At 40.1% G+C, this 22,783-nt stretch overlaps 1 protein-coding gene across 6 annotated transcripts in view; it reads right to left on the bottom strand.

Moving 5' to 3' along the window:
* robo1 (roundabout guidance receptor 1) overlaps nucleotides 1–22,783 on the bottom strand; it is a 697,225-nt gene that overhangs the window by 548,947 nt on the left and 125,495 nt on the right. For 3 of the 6 annotated variants that reach the window (XM_087340339.1, XM_087340340.1, XM_087340336.1), the window contains exon 3: nucleotides 12,927–13,059. The gene's annotated coding sequence lies outside the window, so the exon portion shown is untranslated. Of the gene's footprint in view, nucleotides 1–12,926; nucleotides 13,060–13,859; nucleotides 13,912–14,447; nucleotides 14,558–21,104; nucleotides 21,246–22,783 lie in introns of those variants that run through there. The other 3 variants (XM_087340342.1, XM_087340341.1, XM_087340338.1) reach the window with 3 other exon arrangements.

Below are 22,783 nucleotides of genomic sequence, written 5' to 3' on the forward strand. Positions count from 1 at the left end.
GTAGAGGTCTTAGATACAGTTTTAGAACCAAGCGTCGATTTATTTGTCTTGTCGGAACAAAAATACTATGAAATAAACAGGAAAGCGTACATGTGGCATCATGGATATTACGTAACGAGAAACTTTCTAGTCACAGAATTTTCAGTTTAGTCAAATCAAATATGTTAGATTAGGCAGCACTTGTAGCACGGATAATGCACAATAAGGGTGATACAAGAATGCTGATTCGCAATTCGATTTGATAATCATAATTGGTAACAAGTGATTGAATAACGTTCCAGGCTGCCTTCTGTAAGGGCAGTGATATTTACCTGGAAAGAATGGGAAATTAAAGAATACATAACAAATAAATAGGATTTGAGGTTTACACGGCTTTGGATTGCTTCACCGTGTAGTCTGGTAGACGTTTACTGACGTTTCAGAGGTGCTTGTTGCCTCCATCATCAGGGCGACTCACATATATATCATCCTTATGGCTCCCATTCTGAACTATTTTAATTCTATAGTCTGTTGTTGTAGTATTCGCATTAAATAGTTTGATAACTTTCATAATAAAATTATATTTTGTGTATATTCTCTACTTTCTGCTATATTTTTAAGACATCTGATTACAATCGAAGCCTATATAGCATGCATGAGAGAGATGATAAATGCGTACAAAATTTTGGTCGGAATATCTTACTTACATGAAAGACCACAGAATCAAATATTTAGTTTTCAAGAAAGACAGTGCTCTGTACAGTTATCTTATAGCCCTACAATCCCCGTCACAAGCAAACAAATACATCACTTGTAAATTTAACGACGCTCAGCGACATTTTGTACTTGAAAAAACGAAACAGTGCGAAATAAGAGAATGGAAACCGTGCGAAATATTTTGATAATGATATTTGATAGATTCGGTTGGCATTAGTGCGTGTGTGTAAAAATATATTTAGGAAAATATTTTGTCTATCAGAAAAAAAAATCAAATAAATTCCTGAAAGTGCGAATGTCAGTTTGATCAGGTATCGTAACATAAAAGTCGATTTAAAGTCGTTTTCTGGCACTTCTAAATTTTACGATTTGTTAACATTTTAAATTTCACATTTTGGTCGCAATGGGATAGAATCGTATGGTCCCGTAATGTACGAGGGAATTATGAGTAAGCTACAGGTCTGCACAGACCTGAGCCTGGTCCTGTTAGCACAGAAAATGTTCGCGTCTCGTCCCGATTCAAATGACAACAATAAATCTCTTTTGAACTTTTCGGGCATTCTCGTAAAGATGAAGTTAGTTGGCAGGTACACTTATCCTATGCTCCTGACACAGTCGGGCTCCGGGGGAAAAAATCCCACCGACTTCATATTCTCGGGGATGTTCTTAGTTTTTACCTACTAGAAATAGTTCGAGATGACATCTTACAAACCCAGGAGATGCGTTCCTCAAATACAAAAATAACCCCAGAAGTCCTTATTGTGTAGTTAAATAATTCATTGAAGGATTACTAACATTTATGCATTAAACACGTAGCCTGTTAATAATACGATAGTCAAAACATTTTAAATATATGGAGACAATCCCATAACTTTCTAGTCAGTGATATCGATTAATTATAGCAACTGAGAGTTTTAGCATTATATTCACGACTGAGAGAAAAGTGTTTTGTAAATATGTAAAATCACGAGAGCCAGAATTGCCTTCGGAGACCAAAGTCATTCCAACTCCTACAGATCATTTTATAACCTAATTCTGTTGACCATAGGAGAAGCCCAAGAGGGATATTGTATTTGAACTTCGTGCAAACTCTTCCGCATTCAAAAGGCGAACCAGTGTTTGAACAAGTAATATAGCAGATAACATTGTTCAAACTACATCCCTAGGGAAAACTGCAAATATAACACAGGACGTGATAAAATCTCATGGGCCTGACTGTTTTTGCCTAAACAATGTAGACGGACTGGAAATGGCAGTCATGATAATTGGTCCGACAAAATTGTTTTGCTAAAATTTACAAAAGTCAGACTGAGCATTTGAACCTACAAACAATACACTGGTTTATTTACTGTGACGAGGTTTTATAAGGTGCCGACCATACTGTACGAACTCGGATGTCAGAAATAATAAACAGTGGCAATGTAAGAGAAAATAGACTCATAAACAGTAAAAATCTTACTGGATTAATGATAGACTATAATTGTTTCTATATGAGATTGAATTTAGATTTGAGGTTTTCACAGCGGTGAGTATGAAGATTTCTGTCTTCTGGGTTGTTGCGCTGTGTAGTCTGGTCGATGTTAACCAACTTTTCGGAGGTCATACTGCCTCCATCATCAGAGCGATGAGTATGAAGATTTCTGTCTTCTGGGTTGTTGCGCTGTGTAGTCTGGTCGATGCTAACCAACGTTTCAGAGGTCATACTGCCTCCGTCATCAGGGCGATGAGTATGAAGATTTCTGTCTTCTGGGTTGTTGCGCAGTGTAGTCTGGTCGATGTTTACCAACGTTTCGGAGGTCATACTGCCTCCGTCATCAGGGCGATGAGTATGAAGATTTCTGTCTTCTGGTTTGTTGCGATGTGTAGTCTGGTCGATGTTAACCAACGTTTCAGAGGTCATACTGCCTCCATCATCAGGGCGATGAGTATGAAGATTTCTGTCTTCTGGGTTGTTGCGCTGTGTAGTCTGGTCGATGTTAACCAACGTTTCAGAGGTCATACTGCCTCCATCATCAGGGCGATGAGTATGAAGATTTCTGTCTTCTGGGTTGTTGCGCTGTGTAGTCTGGTCGATGTTAACCAACGTTTCAGAGGTCATACTGCCTCCGTTATCAGGGCGATGAGTATGAAGATCTGTCTTCTGGGTTGTTGCGCTGTGTAGTCTGGTAGATGTTTACCAACGTTTCGGAGGTCATACTGCCTCCGTCATCAGGCCGATGAGTATGAAGATTTCTGTCTTCTGGGTTGTTGCGATGTGTAGTCTGGTCGATGTTAACCAACGTTTCAGAGGTCATACTGCCTCCATCATCAGGGCGATGAGTATGAAGATTTCTGTCTTCTGGGTTGTTGCGATGTGTAGTCTGGTCGATGTTAACCAACGTTTCAGAGGTCATACTGCCTCCGTTATCAGGGCGATGAGTATGAAGATCTGTCTTCTGGGTTGTTGCGCTGTGTAGTCTGGTAGATGTTTACCAACGTTTCGGAGGTCATACTGCCTCCGTCATCAAGCCGATGAGTATGAATATTTCTGTCTTCTGGGTTGTTGCGATGTGTAGTCTGGTCGATGTTAACCAACGTTTCAGAGGTCATACTGCCTCCATCATCAGGGCGATGAGTATGAAGATTTCTGTCTTCTGGGTTGTTGCGCTGTGTAGTCTGGTCGATGCTAACCAACGTTTCAGAGGTCATACTGCCTCCGTTATCAGGGCGATGAGTATGAAGATCTGTCTTCTGGGTTGTTGCGCTGTGTAGTCTGGTAGATGTTAACCAACGTTTCAGAGGTCATACTGCCTCCGTCATCAGGTCGATTCAACTTTACTATACGTTTAATTTTAACACATTTTAATTACCCGAGATTACTAAATAATTCCCTCGTTTTTGGTGGTAATCACTTCATGGTTTTTACACTGTACCCATTTTCTTCAGTGTATAGGACAACGATATAAAAGTCACAGTAAGGAATTCAGCCTAAGTTCGAACCCGAAGCTTTTGGTTTAGAAGACGTAAGCTACTTCAAGCTTTTTCTCTGGTATTTCTATATGAGTGTCATTATCCCTTTCACGTGTAGCTTTTGAAGTTTTCGTAACCTCAACAAATTAGTTCTGAATGCCACAAAGACTGACATAAACTCGTCAAAGCTCATGGCTTCTAGTGAGACGTCTGCGCGAACTGACTGTCATTTGTTTTTTACTTTGGACCGCTCGCCACATGGCTCACTGGGATGTGATCTTCAAAGGGGCTACACCCAAGGCAGACGGGGGCTGTTAGGATCGGTATAAATATCGCATCCGGTAGAGACTCAAACACGAAGAAAGGGTGGAGACATTTCAAATAATAATAATAAAAAGAAAACTTTTTTTAAGAAAGTCGTGTCAAAATGGTAGACGAATTCACAGAATTATACATGATGCCTCTCCTTCAACAGAAGGAAGTGGCGTCTTCCGTCATCGCCGTGTTAAGTACGCAGATTAACAGAGATTTTAAACAGTATTTGAAGCTAAGTTTTCAGAGGCGATGATGGCTACTGTTATCTTATAGGTTGTGGGAGGAACATTTTCCTGGATCTTAAACTTCAAAATGGAGTGCTACACCACTGTAACATTATACATAAATAAACGTAGCTCTACAAAGAATGCCTCGTGCCACAAAATGACGCATTTCCGAAAGACGTGAGCCTACTTTTATCTTAGTGTGTTGGTAACAATGATTTATCGACGAGATGCCAAACGAATTTAAACAGAACCAGACATAATGAGTTCAGAAATTTTCTCTAAAAGTTACAAAACTGAGAACAAATTTTTTGAAGGTACAGAGAGAGAATGGGAGGATCTGTACCTCCACGCACCACATACGCCTTTCATGGTGCGTTGATCAGTGATAACATCACTTAAATAACATACTCGGCAAAGCAGATAACCTCTCCCGTTACTTGAAGACGCAGAGGCAGCCAAGCTAACATTCGTGATCACGGAAATTACTACTCAAACGTTTCGTGTCTAAAATTACATTAAATAGTCACAATAATAATAATTACAATAATCGAGGAGTAAGAGATACAATAAATTAACCTCCAAGAAGTCCTCAAGAATCCAGGAATACTCCGCCATTTATATTACCAAAGTATCATTATAAAATAGAATCCACAAGAGCCTACCAGTGGCATCTATCGTGAGCCACACGAATCTCCAAATATTTCTTAAACTGAAATTGTGGACACGTGTGTGTATGTATTCGCTTATGCACAATTCTTGAGGAAACCACATAACCAATTCCTCATACATATTCTATTTACCAAAAAACATATCACACTGAAAAAAGTTATACCGAGTGTTGGAAATGTCCACCGCCTTCATGTCTGATGCATCCCTGCAGTGACCAGAAACGGCTGATTTGTTTGGGACAGAATATTCGGGAAATGTGTCCCTAAAGTTATTCCGGCGACTTTAATAATAACGAGACTGCAAGGCAGTGTTCGAAAATGAACTCTCTTTGCACTTGTGAAAAAGACATCCTCGCACTTCAACTGTTTGAAGACAACTGACGGACTCGCGCGAGCAGGTTGCAACACGACGCGACCTCCGTGGGATCTTGCGTAATCACAGCGACATCGTGTGTTTATTACTCCAGTCGAATTGTATTTAACTACAACCAACAATAAATATATCAAACTGTCTCTCAAGAACGGATACATCACTTTGAACCAAATTTGGCATGTTTATTCTTTGAGGTTTAACAAAAGATAGTTTAGAAATGCAAAAAACTCTAGTTCTTGCAGCTGGAAAACCAAGCACGATAAATAAACAGTGCCAGGACCAAAGTTATTTGTTTAAATGAGAAATTTACAGGCATAAAGGCTGAAACGACAAAAAATATTGTTACTGCATTTTGTAAACTAAACCCAAGAGTAGATCACTTGATCGTTTCGATGTCTATAGCATTATTATCGCCTCAAAATCTAAAGCAGCTGCAATGTTGGAAGTCCTTGAAGATGGTGATTCATATAACTTTAACTTATTTGTGACTACCTATAACGTTTCTTTCCTACTTAGCTAAATACAATTTGGTATATTAAAAATTTAATTAAAATCGGGACAAACACACATATAACATCATATTGTTACCTCCTTCTAAGGTACGCTAATGAAAAGATGTTTTCTCAAAGCAAATAAATGAAATACTGGTTCATAAATGATGTCTATTGCGTTGGATACGAAAATTAAAAATAGGAACACAAGCTCTTGGGAAATGTACAACACAGCCCAGATGGAGTACCCCGTACCAATGGAGTGAAAACCACTGAGAAGTCGAGTCTAGTACTTGAAAGGAAAGGAAGTCACGTGCAAGTTGCAGACTTCGTACTTACTGTGCCCAGGGGTCAGTGGTGTTTACATTTCGGCTGCTGAAGAATTTACAGAAGACGACATTCATGAACGTTTGTTTTGTCTTATTTCTGTCGAAAATGCGCCAGCAACACGGGTCATTTAATTTGCTACTTGCTTTCGTTTTACTGCATATTTAGCTAAACTAAGCATCATAAACAAATAATTAATTTCATTCTTCTTTATTACGCCGTCTCCTTTACACGAGGTTGGCGACATATTATGAACAGGATCCTTCCATCCTTTTCTCGGACTGGGACCTGTTCATATACGTTCTTGGCAGATGATCCAGAAGTGGTTTGTCATTGTCTTCTTCTGTGTGTGAATGGAGTACTTGTTGGGATGCCACGGAGAAACCGGAGAAGTCCCCGGAGGAAAACTCCGTGTTGCCTACACCACGGCCTTGCCCAACACAAGTTATAAATTCTGGCACCGCCGGGAATCGAACCCGAGACCCCAGGATTACAAGACCAGCGTTCGAACCGCCAGACCACCTCATCTTATTATTATTTAGTGTTCTGTCTGAGGACAGGTCCATATGAACAGGATCCTTCCATCCTTTTCTCGGACTGAGACCTGTTCATATACGTTCTTGGCAGATGATCCAGAAGTGGTTTGTCATTGTCTTCTTCTGTGTGTGAATGGAGTACTTGTTGGGATGCCACGGAGAAACCGGAGAAGTCCCCGGAGGAAAACTCCGTGTTGCCTACACCACGGCCTTGCCCAACACAAGTTATAAATTCTGGCACCGCCGGGAATCGAACCCGAGACCCCAGGATTACAAGACCAGCGTTCGAACCGCCAGACCACCTCATCTTATTATTATTTAGTGTTCTGTCTGAGGACAGGTCCATATGAACAGGATCCTTCCATCCTTTTCTCGGACTGAGACCTGTTCATATACGTTCTTGGCAGATGATCCAGAAGTGGTTTGTCATTGTCTTCTTCTGTGTGTGAATGGAGTACTTGTTGGGATGCCACGGAGAAACCGGAGAAGTCCCCGGAGGAAAACTCCGTGTTGCCTACACCACGGCCTTGCCCAACACAAGTTATAAATTCTGGCACCGCCGGGAATCGAACCCGAGACCCCAGGATTACAAGACCAGCGTTCGAACCGCCAGACCACCTCATCTTATTATTATTTAGTGTTCTGTCTGAGGACAGGTCCATATGAACAGGATCCTTCCATCCTTTTCTCGGACTGAGACCTGTTCATATACGTTCTTGGCAGATGATCCAGAAGTGGTTTGTCATTGTCTTCTTCTGTGTGTGAATGGAGTACTTGTTGGGATGCCACGGAGAAACCGGAGAAGTCCCCGGAGGAAAACTCCGTGTTGCCTACACCACGGCCTTGCCCAACACAAGTTATAAATTCTGGCACCGCCGGGAATCGAACCCGAGACCCCAGGATTACAAGACCAGCGTTCGAACCGCCAGACCACCTCATCTTATTATTATTTAGTGTTCTGTCTGAGGACAGGTCCATATGAACAGGATCCTTCCATCCTTTTCTCGGACTGAGACCTGTTCATATACGTTCTTGGCAGATGATCCAGAAGTGGTTTGTCATTGTCTTCTTCTGTGTGTGAATGGAGTACTTGTTGGGATGCCACGGAGAAACCGGAGAAGTCCCCGGAGGAAAACTCCGTGTTGCCTACACCACGGCCTTGCCCAACACAAGTTATAAATTCTGGCACCGCCGGGAATCGAACCCGAGACCCCAGGATTACAAGACCAGCGTTCGAACCGCCAGACCACCTCATCTTATTATTATTTAGTGTTCTGTCTGAGGACAGGTCCATATGAACAGGATCCTTCCATCCTTTTCTCGGACTGAGACCTGTTCATATACGTTCTTGGCAGATGATCCAGAAGTGGTTTGTCATTGCCTTCTTCTGTGTGTGAATGGAGTACTTGTTGGGATGCCACGGAGAAACCGGAGAAGTCCCCGGAGGAAAACTCCGTGTTGCCTACACCACGGCCTTGCCCAACACAAGTTATAAATTCTGGCACCGCCGGGAATCGAACCCGAGACCCCAGGATTACAAGACCAGCGTTCGAACCGCCAGACCACCTCATCTTATTATTATTTAGTGTTCTGTCTGAGGACAGGTCCATATGAACAGGATCCTTCCATCCTTTTCTCGGACTGAGACCTGTTCATATACGTTCTTGGCAGATGATCCAGAAGTGGTTTGTCATTGTCTTCTTCTGTGTGTGAATGGAGTACTTGTTGGGATGCCACGGAGAAACCGGAGAAGTCCCCGGAGGAAAACTCCGTGTTGCCTACACCACGGCCTTGCCCAACACAAGTTATAAATTCTGGCACCGCCGGGAATCGAACCCGAGACCCCAGGATTACAAGACCAGCGTTCGAACCGCCAGACCACCTCATCTTATTATTATTTAGTGTTCTGTCTGAGGACAGGTCCATATGAACAGGATCCTTCCATCCTTTTCTCGGACTGAGACCTGTTCATATACGTTCTTGGCAGATGATCCAGAAGTGGTTTGTCATTGTCTTCTTCTGTGTGTGAATGGAGTACTTGTTGGGATGCCACGGAGAAACCGGAGAAGTCCCCGGAGGAAAACTCCGTGTTGCCTACACCACGGCCTTGCCCAACACAAGTTATAAATTCTGGCACCGCCGGGAATCGAACCCGAGACCCCAGGATTACAAGACCAGCGTTCGAACCGCCAGACCACCTCATCTTATTATTATTTAGTGTTCTGTCTGAGGACAGGTCCATATGAACAGGATCCTTCCATCCTTTTCTCGGACTGAGACCTGTTCATATACGTTCTTGGCAGATGATCCAGAAGTGGTTTGCCATTGCCTTCTTCTGTGTGTGAATGGAGTACTTGTTGGGATGCCACGGAGAAACCGGAGAAGTCCCCGGAGGAAAACTCCGTGTTGCCTACACCACGGCCTTGCCCAACACAAGTTATAAATTCTGGCACCGCCGGGAATCGAACCCGAGACCCCAGGATTACAAGACCAGCGTTCGAACCGCCAGACCACCTCATCTTATTATTATTTAGTGTTCTGTCTGAGGACAGGTCCATATGAACAGGATCCTTCCATCCTTTTCTCGGACTGAGACCTGTTCATATACGTTCTTGGCAGATGATCCAGAAGTGGTTTGCCATTGCCTTCTTCTGTGTGTGAATGGAGTACTTGTTGGGATGCCACGGAGAAACCGGAGAAGTCCCCGGAGGAAAACTCCGTGTTGCCTACACCACGGCCTTGCCCAACACAAGTTATAAATTCTGGCACCGCCGGGAATCGAACCCGAGACCCCAGGATTACAAGACCAGCGTTCGAACCGCCAGACCACCTCATCTTATTATTATTTAGTGTTCTGTCTGAGGACAGGTCCATATGAACAGGATCCTTCCATCCTTTTCTCGGACTGGGACCTGTTCATATACGTTCTTGGCAGATGATCCAGAAGTGGTTTGCCATTGCCTTCTTCTGTGTGTGAATGGAGTACTTGTTGGGATGCCACGGAGAAACCGGAGAAGTCCCCGGAGGAAAACTCCGTGTTGCCTACACCACGGCCTTGCCCAACACAAGTTATAAATTCTGGCACCGCCGGGAATCGAACCCGAGACCCCAGGATTACAAGACCAGCGTTCGAACCGCCAGACCACCTCATCTTATTATTATTTAGTGTTCTGTCTGAGGACAGGTCCATATGAACAGGATCCTTCCATCCTTTTCTCGGACTGAGACCTGTTCATATACGTTCTTGGCAGATGATCCAGAAGTGGTTTGCCATTGCCTTCTTCTGTGTGTGAATGGAGTACTTGTTGGGATGCCACGGAGAAACCGGAGAAGTCCCCGGAGGAAAACTCCGTGTTGCCTACACCACGGCCTTGCCCAACACAAGTTATAAATTCTGGCACCGCCGGGAATCGAACCCGAGACCCCAGGATTACAAGACCAGCGTTCGAACCGCCAGACCACCTCATCTTATTATTATTTAGTGTTCTGTCTGAGGACAGGTCCATATGAACAGGATCCTTCCATCCTTTTCTCGGACTGAGACCTGTTCATATACGTTCTTGGCAGATGATCCAGAAGTGGTTTGCCATTGCCTTCTTCTGTGTGTGAGTGGAGTATTTGTTGGGATGCCACGGAGAAACCGGGGAAGCCCCCGGAGGAAAACTCCGTGTTGCCTAGACCACGGCCTTACCCAACACAAGTTATAAATTCGGGCACCGCCAGGAATCGAACCCGGGAACCCAGGATTACAAGGCCAGTGTTCTACCCGCTAGACCACCGTGGTTATTATATTATTTAGTGTTCTGTTTGACGACAGGTCCATATGAACAGGATCCTTCCATCCTTTTCTCGGACTGGGACCTGTTCATATACGTTCTTGGCAGATGATCCAGAAGTGGTTTGCCATTGCCTTCTTCTGTGTGTGAGTGGAGAAATTGTTGGGATGCCACGGAGAAACCGGGGAAACCCCCGGAGGAAAACTCCATGCTGCCTAGACCACGGCTTTGCCCAACACAAGTTATAAATTCGGGCACCGCCGGGAATCGAACCCAGGACCCCGGGATTACAAGGCCAGCGTTCTAACCACTAGACCGAGAATAATACAAGTCCCATTAAAAAGTCCTCCTTGATACAATATGAGCTCGGAGGTGACTTTTCAACCACTCTACAGAATTGTAATAATTCTTTGTCCATTAATAACCTCGAATCTTCTTGTGGTTTTTCCCAAACGAAAATGTATATCCACTTTCTTTTTCTCTCATGCGACCTACATAAGTTTCTTCCCATTACATATGATATAATGATCGTACAACACTGGTGAAAAATACAGCTACTCCTAGTCATATAATTTGATAACAGAGATTATCCGTTTATACTCTTTCCTCGCGTCCTCGTTTTACACTTTTAAATACCAAAACTGCCGTAACTAAACATAATTCCGCTTTGTGGGAGGAGTTAAAGGAGAGCTCAAAGACTTGAAATTGGTTGTACAACGTGTACATTCCGCAAAGAAACTGTATATTAAAAGAATAGCATTTATTTTGAGCGAGATGTTTGGGGGATGTCATTTATAAATGGAGAGAATATTTGTGGGGTTGTAAGAGAATTCCTCTTCTTAACGTTGCCAGAGATAAGACATCACCAGGAAGCATGGTTTGTTTCTGAAACAAGCTATGTGTCAAAACTAATATATCAGCTGTACCACTACGCACTTGTGACACGGTACATTGAGTCTCGGCCATCCATCTCTCCGCACCTCCTACAGAGCCATCTGCTGCCGTATCCAGTGTCTGACTGATTGAGTCGGTGCAGCGATACTGAATCTCTGTTTAAGACGCTCTGTTAACCGCCAAATCTATCTACTAATAAATATATTAATGGCGTTCCTATTGATGGTCTACAGATATATCAAGACGCGAATCACCTTACAAGTCCAGACAAATTCATTTTATTTTAGCTGTAAGACTAACTTACATCATAAATATATAATTATAAGCGATACAAAGAAATATGGTAATACCCAGGCATTGTTTGTGGATCTTTCTCGTAATATAAGCGGTAATTTATAAAAATATTTAGAGATTCACACAGCCAACTCTGTATTCTATTATTAGGATAGTCTAAATCGAGAAAGCAATGTTGAGTTTGAAAGAACCTACAGCTTGGATAGTAGTCGAAATAAAAAATTAAATTACAGAAAAATATGATAAATAAATCTGCTTTCTAAATTTCTCATTTGGAAGCCCGAAAAAGTGGGTTCATAATATGAAAACACATGTACGGAAATATGTAATATAATATAATTACGTTAACTGGATTAACCTGCCACATGATCGAGTCTATTGGTGAGCTCTGTTAATAGGAGCTTTGATTCCTTATTTATTTATTTAGTGTTCTGTCTGACGACAGGTCCATATGAACAGGATCCTTCCATCCTTTTCTCGGACTGGGACCTGTTCATATACGTTCTTGGCAGATGATCCAGAAGTGGTTTGCCATTGTCTTCTTCTGTGTGTGAATGTTGGGATGCCACGGAGGAACCGGGAAAGCCCTCGGAGGAAAACTCCGTGTTGCCTGAACCACGGCTTTGCCCAACACAAGTTATAAATTCGGGCACCGCCGGAAATCGAACCCGAGGCCCCAGGATTACAAGGCCAGCGTTCTAACCGCTAGACCACCGTGGCCCAATATTTGATTCCTTATTATGCACAAAAGATAGACTTAAATACATACTCAGGGAAATCTTAAAACATTCACGCATTTTTTTATATTTGGTTCAAGACACTGTACTTTATCAGTATTGAAGTACAGACTTGATGCTAAAATTCCATAAAAAGTCAATTAATGATTATTTTAAATGAAGCTGTTGTTTCAGAATTTATACGTTACTGTAAATTAATCTATTAAAACAAATACAATGGATTCCGGTTAAATGGGACACATCGAGACTAGAACACTTTGGTCCAATTAAGCAGCTGCCCCAATTACGCGAAATTCCACGTAAGGAGCTAAAAATGTTTGTTCTTTTAAGATGTCCCAAATAAACGGCTGCCCCGATTAACCTATGGCCCAATTAAACGTAATCTACTGTATTTGAAAAACCAATAACTTCGAGAAACTTCCAATTACATTATCTACACGATTTCAAGAATTATAAATGTTTAAACATTGACGCAGAAAACAGATTTGTAAAGGAAATGACTGTCTTGTGGGATTCTACGCTGTGTAATGTGGTGGAAGTTTACCGACGTTCCAGAGGTGCTTTCTGCCTCCATCATCACGGCGGTCATCTTGAAAAGTGGGTCTCCATAACAAGTACCTAACATATATTGAGTGTATCATACCTCATTGATCCCGGCGTTGGTGAACTGGAGATTCAAGACAGGGGTTTGTCGATCACATTATTTTCATCGCAGTACATTTGCTGATTTCCTGGTAGATCCTCATCAATGATATCCAATGCACAACAACAGCTCACTGTAACACAAAGGAATGAGAATTCAACACGAGAAATACGTAGAACATTATAAATATGGTCTAGAAGATTAATAAGTAATTTATTTAATCCTTCGCCCCGTATATTGTTAATAAAAAAAGTCAAAACAGTGATTTACAATGTAAGAAAAAATTAATTCCACGTGAGTTTGAAAGTACTTATATGTAGATGAGAGGATAATATTAAAATCGACATTGAATAAATAACCTTAAGGGTTTGGACTAGATTTATTTGGTGTGGGTACCAGTAGCGGGCTCTGAACCTTCGAGTTCAAGGAAGTATATTTAATTTCTTGATCAAGCTACTAGTAATTAATATTTAGTTACTTTGGGAGTTAGTTACGAAAACCTCTACCATGCTACATGCTATCATTTCATATAGCCTAAATTTCTTTGCATAATATACGCCTACTATATGATGCATGAAAAATCTGGTAGAATAACTTAAAAATTCAATTACAGGAAAAATTAAGTTTGACATTATTACGTAAAAAAATTATTAAAAATTCTGGTTCCTGTTATAAGGCAGACGTCATTTTGGTTACTTATTTTTAAAATTGCCACTTTTACCTTACTAACATGGTTATTCCCTGAATTATGTTAATTAGTAATTTACATGTACCTTACTGATACAAATTTTAAGCCATATCACAAGAAACTATTGTAATTATAAGTCATTCGCTTTCTTCTTAAATTTTCTATTAAAAGCCCCATATCGTTATTGGACCCAGTTAAATTCACTTGAGTCCCTATTTTAAACTCCATTTTACAAATTCACTTACATGAATGATGTCTCGCCCTACTTGTTCTGTTGATATGCGTACTGTGGCTCTCTTATGTACGTAGAATGCCTATGAATTACTGCTACCAACTTATGCAAGATTAAAATATGCTAAATCTTATAAAACTGTTGTGGTTTGTGTATTGTTTATTTGCATGAGATACTATAAATATAAATTTGTTGAACAAATTATAATTGACCTATTAATGTAGGCTGCCTACTTTCTGCAATGTCTGGAGTACTGAGAAATGTATTTTACATCCTTAACTAGTCCTTTTATGACCATTCGTAAACAAAATATATCATATCAAAAATGTCACAAAGTTGTTATTCTTTTGCCAAGACCCTGGGTCAATTGACATACGTTCTCATAAACTACTATTATGTTTACCATCAAGGTTATCAACATACTAAGCTTAGAGAAGTCAAAACATACCAACATAACACAGTAAAAACATTGCCTTCCTATTAACAACAAGGTAAAATAAAACATTCAAATATCAAGTTCAAAATGTTGTACAAGTTAACTTCTTTATAATAAAGCTTTGGAGCAATGAATCGAGAATTAGGAAGTAATATATCGACTTACAAGAGGAATATTCACTCTGTTATAACGTCTACGTACATCGTTCACACACAAAACTGGTATGCCATTTAACCTAAAGTTAACACAAGAAACACCTATCAATGCAACAATAAATGACTGTCGAAGTATACTAATCCAATCTGTTTCAATAACACGTTTGCACACAAAACTTGCAAACCTCGCTGTCACAACACGCCAACTTTCACTGGAATTGAGTACCAACATGACCAACCTAACAGCGCGAAACTTAAAATCATTTGAAGAAAAAATTATTCAATAACACACGTGTATCATTTTACCCAATGCAAATTAGTGTCACCTATATATATATATATATATATATATATATATATATATATATATATATATATACTGGGAACGACCCGTTCTTCAAGTGCATTGAGCATCTGCGGGTCCCATCAGATATTCCATATCCGTTTTAATATTATCCTTTCAACTAAATCTAGATATTTCCCTTTGGGCTTTCCGGCCAAAACTATGTATATTTCTCATCTTACCAATGCGATCTACATGCCACGCTCCTCTCATTCCCCGCATAAGATCTTCCTAATATTTCGTGTAAAGTACAGATTACGAATATTGAGTAAAATTAAATCACGGTCGGAGATCTTTAAAGGACGAGAAGATAAAATGGCCATCTCTGCAAGGGGATACTGGGAACGACCCGTTCTTCAAGTGCCTGAGCACTGCGGGTCCCAACTTTTCGTTGGTTCGATCTATAGACATTCGGTAGGACTCCTTGGACGAGGGATCGGCCCTTCGCAAGGCCTCGACCTGTACACAGGACAGCATAACACAGAAAAACGCGGACAAACATCCATGGCTTGAGTGGGAATCGAACCCACGGTCCCAGCGGCACAAGGCCCACGCCTCAGACCGCGAGGCCACCTGTACAAGTTGGTTTCTGTGTACATAAATACACAGAATTGTACAAAACATGAAATTAAAATAAATTAGCCAATTAATAATTAGTGGATATCAGTAATGTGTTAGGTATGTTTCTAATAATAACAAAAATGTTGTATTCATTATAACGCGAAACAACAGAATTTTCAATCAGTTAGGACATAATAATGCATTTCTTTAAGATTTAAATTTAGTCTGTTAGTCAATTTTATTAATATTTCTTAAAATATATTACGTATCGTGCAAAGAAAGGCAATAGTTGAAAAGCGAGGGTCTGTAAGATGGAGGCGTGCTTATAAAACACTTAAAGGGCTTACAAGCCGAAGTCTATGGTTTGATGCCGGTCGCAGCAAACATGTATAGTGCAACTGAAAACATTCGCTCTTAATTTCGTCACAATCAGTGGAATTTTGGTACACTAACTTCAAGACTAAAATTTATTTTATAAACCATACGAACAAACAACAATAGCGATGTAGTCACACGCCCTACTTCTATAGCCCAAACGTAATTACTTCACATCCGATAGTATAAAAGGTAAAACTGGTTTATTTCCCAGTATGTGGTATCGCTTCACCTCTCCCACATGTTATTTGTAATTGTCAACCGAGCTCCAAGTTTTCTTGCGTCCACTGCAATCTTCAAACTGCTTCTACCCTTGTAATTTTCTGCAAAACCTAGGCTGCTTTACGGTTGAACTAAACTAATATGGAACCTGATGAATACCCTAAACATGTCCTTCCCATCTTTGCATCTCAGTTTTAAAACGCTTTGAACGATATAACTCGTCCGGAAACAGCTTTACTTGAATTTGCAAGTAAAATGCACCCTCCAAGAAGCACACGGCCGCAATATTTCGATACTAAATGCGGAAGGGTTGACGTTACACAGATGAATGGATAAGAGGGCAGACACAAATTCACGGAAATGCTACAGGGCAATTAGCTTGCATATATTATTTATTTACTTCAATGTGATTAATTAGTGGATGTGTGTTTTTTATTGTGTGTCAGATGTTTTCTTTTGAGTGTGGTATGTTGTATTGTTGTGTCTCATTGTATTGTTGTGTGAGTGCATCAGTTCATGACGTTTGTAATACATTACAGTTATTGTCTTATGTCTAGGTGGTTTTAATTTCTTTTTTTTTAAGTTAAGTACTTTAGGTTGGATGGTTTTGTAATTTATGAGTTGGTTGATTTTGAGTGGCATGTGTTGTTTTTGTTGTGTCCTTTTTTTATTGTTTTGTTCTGTCTCTGTGTTGATGTATCTCATTGTTTGTTGTGTCTTATTGTTTTTGTTGTGTCATTTTTTGTTGTTGTTTTGTTCTGTCTCTGTGTTGATGTATCTCATTGTTTGTTGTGTCTTATTGTTTTTGTTGTCCTTTTTTTATTGTTTTGTTCTGTCTCTGTGTTGATGTATCTCATTGTTTGTTGTGTCTTATTGTTTTTGTTGTGTCCTTTTGTTTATTGTTTTGTTCTGTCTCATTCTGTTGAAGTATCTCATTGTTCTGTTCTGTCTCATTGTTTTGTATCTTATTGTAGGACACTGCCACCGGGTATAAACCCATTTGCAGTCAATAATAAATAATAATAATAATAATAATAACGCAGGATAATATAGAATTACGGGTTTATCATTGACTAACGAATACGAAAGGCCTAAGTTAACCATTTATACCACGGGCTAACTATGTACCATCTGATTTAAAATATAATAATTTCTCATTTCGTTTATAAATTTGGTTTGTACCTCAAAGAGAACAGCATTTCTCCAATACAAATAGGAAATAATCGATGTTTAATCTAAGAATCACGCAAAAAAAGACATATTCCGTAGACAAAATGAACAGTTAATGAATGTTAAAGTAGATGGTACTTTTGGTGGACCTGTGGATGGTCTTAAAGGGAAAACTGAGGAAGACCTGTTCTGCGTTTCAAGCTATTGTTTCAATTTCAGAACACGTCGTGCTATTTGTTGCCAACTACTTTTTCTGTGGACTTCGTTGTCAAAGTGTCAGAAATACGAACATAGCTTTCATTAGTAGGGATTCAGCGGGAACATTCCATTTGATGATAACAGCAATACGTGTTGTCATAAGAGAACAAAATGTCTCATATGAACTGTGTACAGTACTACTCACCTACGAAAGAAGTCCTATGTTACTATGAAATTGTCGCTCCATTATCGAATCACAAAAGCACACAACGGACTCATGTTAAGAGTAATTTTAACGTAGTTATGATTTTCCAACTAAATTCTCCAGCATATTTTAATACCACACTCCGATGTGATATAATAAAATGTCTCCCAAGAGATTTTTATCAGATTTCAAAGGAAAATTTATCCAACTGTTGTATTTTAACCATAACATAAATTTACCACAGATACATTTAAGGTTTTCACAAAACGAAAACATCTTTGCATAAAACTTTGCCTGACCAGACAAAGCCATGTTTCCAGAGATATATCTAGTAATTAAGATGCACTGTTTGTAGGTTATGATAGAGATAACCTTCCATTTTCATGTTCAGTGAACATTAAAATTATGTTTTAAACACAAACATGGCGGCTGCGATAAGTATGGAGCCGATTCTCAGGTACCTTGCCGCATACCTTCGACGTCAGTGACGTAGCCGAGTCAATATTTACATTACGATGGACAAGGAGCGTGGGGCTTTCATTGGTTTGAAACACAACCAAGGGAGGGTTATCTTAACGAGCAGTGGAATGCCGTGTAGATGCGCCCACCGGGTGTCACAAAGTGAAGACAACAATTCAACAATTATTTTACTTTGTATTATTGGAGCATGGTTAAATAAATTAATATTTAAAGTTCTCATGACGGGGAGTACAAAGTTGGCTGTCTTCTGGGTTTTAGCGACGTGTAGTACGACCCTGATGATGGAGGCAGCAAGTACATCTGGAAAGCAGGTAAATTTCTACCAGAGCGCCATTCAAATTGATATTCTTGTTTTATTACTGAGAAGAAAGTACGTAAATCTGTCGTGTACTCAAAGACAGTAAAAGTTAATTGTATGTAATTCGATCAAGTCCAATTTATTTTCAAAATTTCGGATTCAAAATGGCCATATCGATTATTATTACTTTTCGAATTAGGTCTAAGGTAATCGGTACTTCAAAAGTCTGAAGATAATAAAATATATAATTACGATTTGCCACTTCGGTTCCGTGTACATAAAACTTTGTCACAGGGAACTGATTAAAATAATACTTTTCTGCACGCCCGGTTGTACGGGGTCCCTGCAGAGGAATGACCATCAGCGTGGGAACATGGGACGCTGTGTGTGTTCTTCAGATATCTCGGCAATACAAGCACATCCTGACTGGAGGTGACCACTCAAACGCACAAAGCGACTAAGTTTCGTAAAATCCTGGAAACAAGCCAAACAACAGCTTGCGTCATGTTTTCTGGAATTTAAAATCTGTAATTAAAATTTGAAATTGAGTGAATAAAGATAATATTAATAATGTTTTGTTGTGTTTGACTGTTTAACATTTATAGCCAGAATTCAGGACAAATCAAAACATGACTGCTAAATCGATTCTTTGAAAATGTGACAAAATTCAAATATCTGGCATTAACAAATTAAAATGACATTCACGAAGAAATTTCGGCCATATTAAATTCGAGAAATGCGTTTCCTTATTTAGTTCAGAATACTTTTATCTTTACGCCTAGCATCTAAGAAGACTGTGACTGAACTACCTATACCCCTAACATTTTATAAAACCTAAAGGTAAAGAGAGATTAGAAACACATTAAAGATTTTAGTCAGAAAACCTTATGGAAGGCAGGGGAAACTCAGTCGTAGATGGGATAACAAAATTAAGACGAATCTAGTAGAAAGAGGGGTGAAGTTGTGGACTACATTCATATGGTTCAGGGTACGAACCAACGGCGGATTCATGTTAAAACGGCAATGAAATTTCGAGTTCCATAACAGGAGGGGAATTTCTTGACTAACTGAGCGACTATTAGCTTTATGACAAAGATTCTATCCGATGAAGTTACACTTTTCCCTACGTAGCCCACATAAGCATACCAATTGGTTTACATTATTAATCGTAGTATTCTGGGAAATACTTTCTGTTGTGTTTTAAGATTCCATTCGGCTTCAGAATCCAGAACACCAAAACTGACGTCCTCACAGTCGCGAGGTCTTCAAATCTCAAAACATTTACAAACTTTTGGGTTCCTGAAGACGGCAGGTTGCATTTTGCCCATCCGGATGATTATTTAAGGTTCAACTCTAAACTATTGAGCTGTCAACATTTACAATTAACTTTCTCAGACGTGGTCGTTGTAAACACTATGCAGCGTGAATACGTACGAGTCCAATTAACAGAGTTAAGGAATTAAATGTGCGTGTGGGTTACTTCATTTCCAGTTTAACTACGTGACTCAGCTACTGCCCCTAGAATTTCAACTCCCACTACCACTTCCATCACTTCCCCTCTCGCGCTACTCAGCGGCCACGTCTAAAAGCTTAACTGTATTTCTCTACTCGCCTGTAAAATAATCTCGGCGCTGTAATTTATACCATTAATGTTCCACATATTAAATTCACACCAAAAGAGTATATAATTTAAGTAATTTAATCCCAGATTGTTTAGTTATACTAAATGTAAAACAAAATTATAAAATAACTTCTCGTAACTTGTCACATTTTAATGTACAGTCTGTGCAAAAGCAAATCATTATTTTCAAAGGTAACTGTGTTTGTACGATGGAGGTACACGAGGGTGTTCATAACGTACTTGGTCGAGATGAATCAGGCCCAAAGTTGTAGTTAGTTCATCACAACTGACGTTAGAAATTTCAGAGCCCTGTGAACAGACACCAAAAATGCCAGGGACTCGGAACTGGGCCCTAATGGCGTCTCTCTCATGCGAGACACGCCGACCGTCTGTTTTTCATAAACTTATAGCTCGGTCTCTAATTAATTTGTCTTTGCTGCTGACACCGCGCTGATAAAAAGCCGTGTTCTGGAGAAGACTTCGCTGTCGTACCTTCTGCTCAGGCATGCAACACGTCGACGAGGGTGGAAAAAACGTTTTTGTGGGTGTGTAAATAATGATGAACCCCGATATTCTGACAGCACTTTTATGGCTAAACTGAAACTCTTTAGCATGCAGACAGGAGTTCTGCATCAACGGGGCTCATTACTTTTAATGTAATGAAGTTAAGATGCAAATCTGAGTTGTTATGAGACTTTTAGCAGAATATCTACAATTTTAAGATTAAATTCGCTCAAGGATATAGTTCAGTGGCCGATGTCTGTGATGACGATAATGATAAATCTTCTGCAATTTTTATTTTATAAAAATAAATGTCACTTACCCAAGAAAACTGGCCAACTTCCAGTTCCTTTTTTATTAAAAATGTTATAAATTTTGTACTGCAAGTGTCATTATGATTTCTGGACAAATAATCAAGTTATGCGGACGAATCTGATCTTACACACGTTTACATTTTTTTTAAGATTCAGTGCTTAATGTTTTTCCAAGGGTCCTGATTTTAAATCGAGGATGATAATTTAACTTATCACGCATTTAATTTTCAAAAAACAACAAAAAATCTTGCAACGCATCAGTAGTTTATTGCGATCCCAACTTCAACACAAATGAAAAGACGCTTTAAAATGGATCAACTATTTAGTGTTCCCAACCTCTTCTATTTTACCATGACAAGAATAGACACGGTATCAGTACCTGCTATTGGACGCTGATGATAGACTTGTAACTCGTTATAGTCGGCGCAGTAGTTTCTGGCCGGTGGAGAAGCTAGCGGAGCTGGCGGACGAGCCTAGTCCGTGTACCTGAGGTGGCACGGTCAGTGTATTTCATTTGTTTGGGCGTTCAGTCCGATAAGCTCCTCGGTGCAGTCAGCGTTATACTATCAGGTGGACCAGAGGGCTGCTATTGGTGGGAAGTGTAATACGTCAGAATTTTACGCTACTACACAGACTGAAAACATCAAGCAGTTAAGAGTAGCGTGTAGTGAGTGCAACTCTAATGTGTTCTGCGGGTGTTGCGATAATATTCTAGATTAAATCGCTGTGCCTCCGTCAGGTAATCTTAAAGCTGTACCCATTAGAACACATGAAAGCCTGTCGTCTGTTGTTCGTTCAGTGGTCGAGGAACGAATGCTTGTAGGATGGGTCGTCACTCACCGCGTAATCTTTCGCATGCGCGTATATCGAATTCCTAGCAGGGATTTTCTCCTGGTCTGTGGACTGTAGCTTCTAGCCTTCCCCTAGAAAATTCCACCGGCCAAAAATTACTGCGCCATAGCTTCCAAGTGATATCGTGCGACGAACTGTGGAGAGACGTTGTTGTATTCAAGCGTAAGTGTAGTTAGTGTCCGGTTTGCGCTTCACTTTTGTAGTGTTTCCGGTCTTCGTTCTCGGAAAGGCGACTGGTTATCATAAATAAAGATCTTCGTGTTCTTGCCACCTAAGCCCTTAGACAACATTCTTCATCATGTTGTCATTTGTCATTTGATGCCATACAAGTCGCTAAATGCATACGCAGAGAACATTTGTCAGTGTCGAGATCAAAGGATCCTGGAGAGTAGTAATGATATGTTGAATCATATTCAGAAGACTGGCCTATAGACATTACGGACCATTTTACGTCCAGTTTATTATAAAAATTCTTTTGTACTTATTATCAACCACTCAAGAACCAGATCCGGTCTCGACGCAGAGGATAGAAGAAATAAAAATTCTCTGCCCTTGTCGGGGATCGAAACTTGGTCATCTACTCTGTAATCAGACCAGACCAGCTTCACAATTGTGATAACAGAAAGTTGAGATTATGTAGACACAACTAAGGCTTCGTATTAAACTGGTAATTGGTTCATTTATCGTCCTAAACGGTATTTCGTGTTCTTCCTCAGTCTGTTCATCGTCGCTTCTAAGAGACAATCAGCCATCTTACCACATCTCACTCTGCGCTGTGGGATCACAGAAATTGATAAAGCATTGTAAAATAACCGAACAGAAAACCAATAGCCAACAGAACGTCAGCTTGTCTTTCAGTACATGCAGTTTCATCTCTATAAACCCTGCAGCGAAATAGTGTAAGTCTGGTTGAAGGAGATGCGACTGTGCGTTGTTTCTCGTTAGATTTAACAACGCTGCATTGGAGTTATACTTTGTATTGCCACTTCTGAAGCAGGAGACGTCTCGGTTCAAATACCTCTTAGGTCAGGGCACCAATGTACACACGGAAGTGTTTTCGAGAGCCCTAGAAACGTCTACGTAAACATCTGATGCAGAGGAACTTCGGTTTTTGCTTACTCCATATGATGTATCACGTTTTTGACAAGGTGAAAAATACTTACGTATTACTTAAAAGGCCCTTAATCACAGACGGTAGTGATTTCA

Source organism: Zootermopsis nevadensis, unplaced genomic scaffold (genome assembly GCF_977971745.1).
Source record: "Zootermopsis nevadensis isolate Lab colony 2312 unplaced genomic scaffold, Znev_1.0 Znev_ptg000061l, whole genome shotgun sequence".
NCBI classification, from domain to species: domain Eukaryota; kingdom Metazoa; phylum Arthropoda; class Insecta; order Blattodea; family Termopsidae; genus Zootermopsis; species Zootermopsis nevadensis.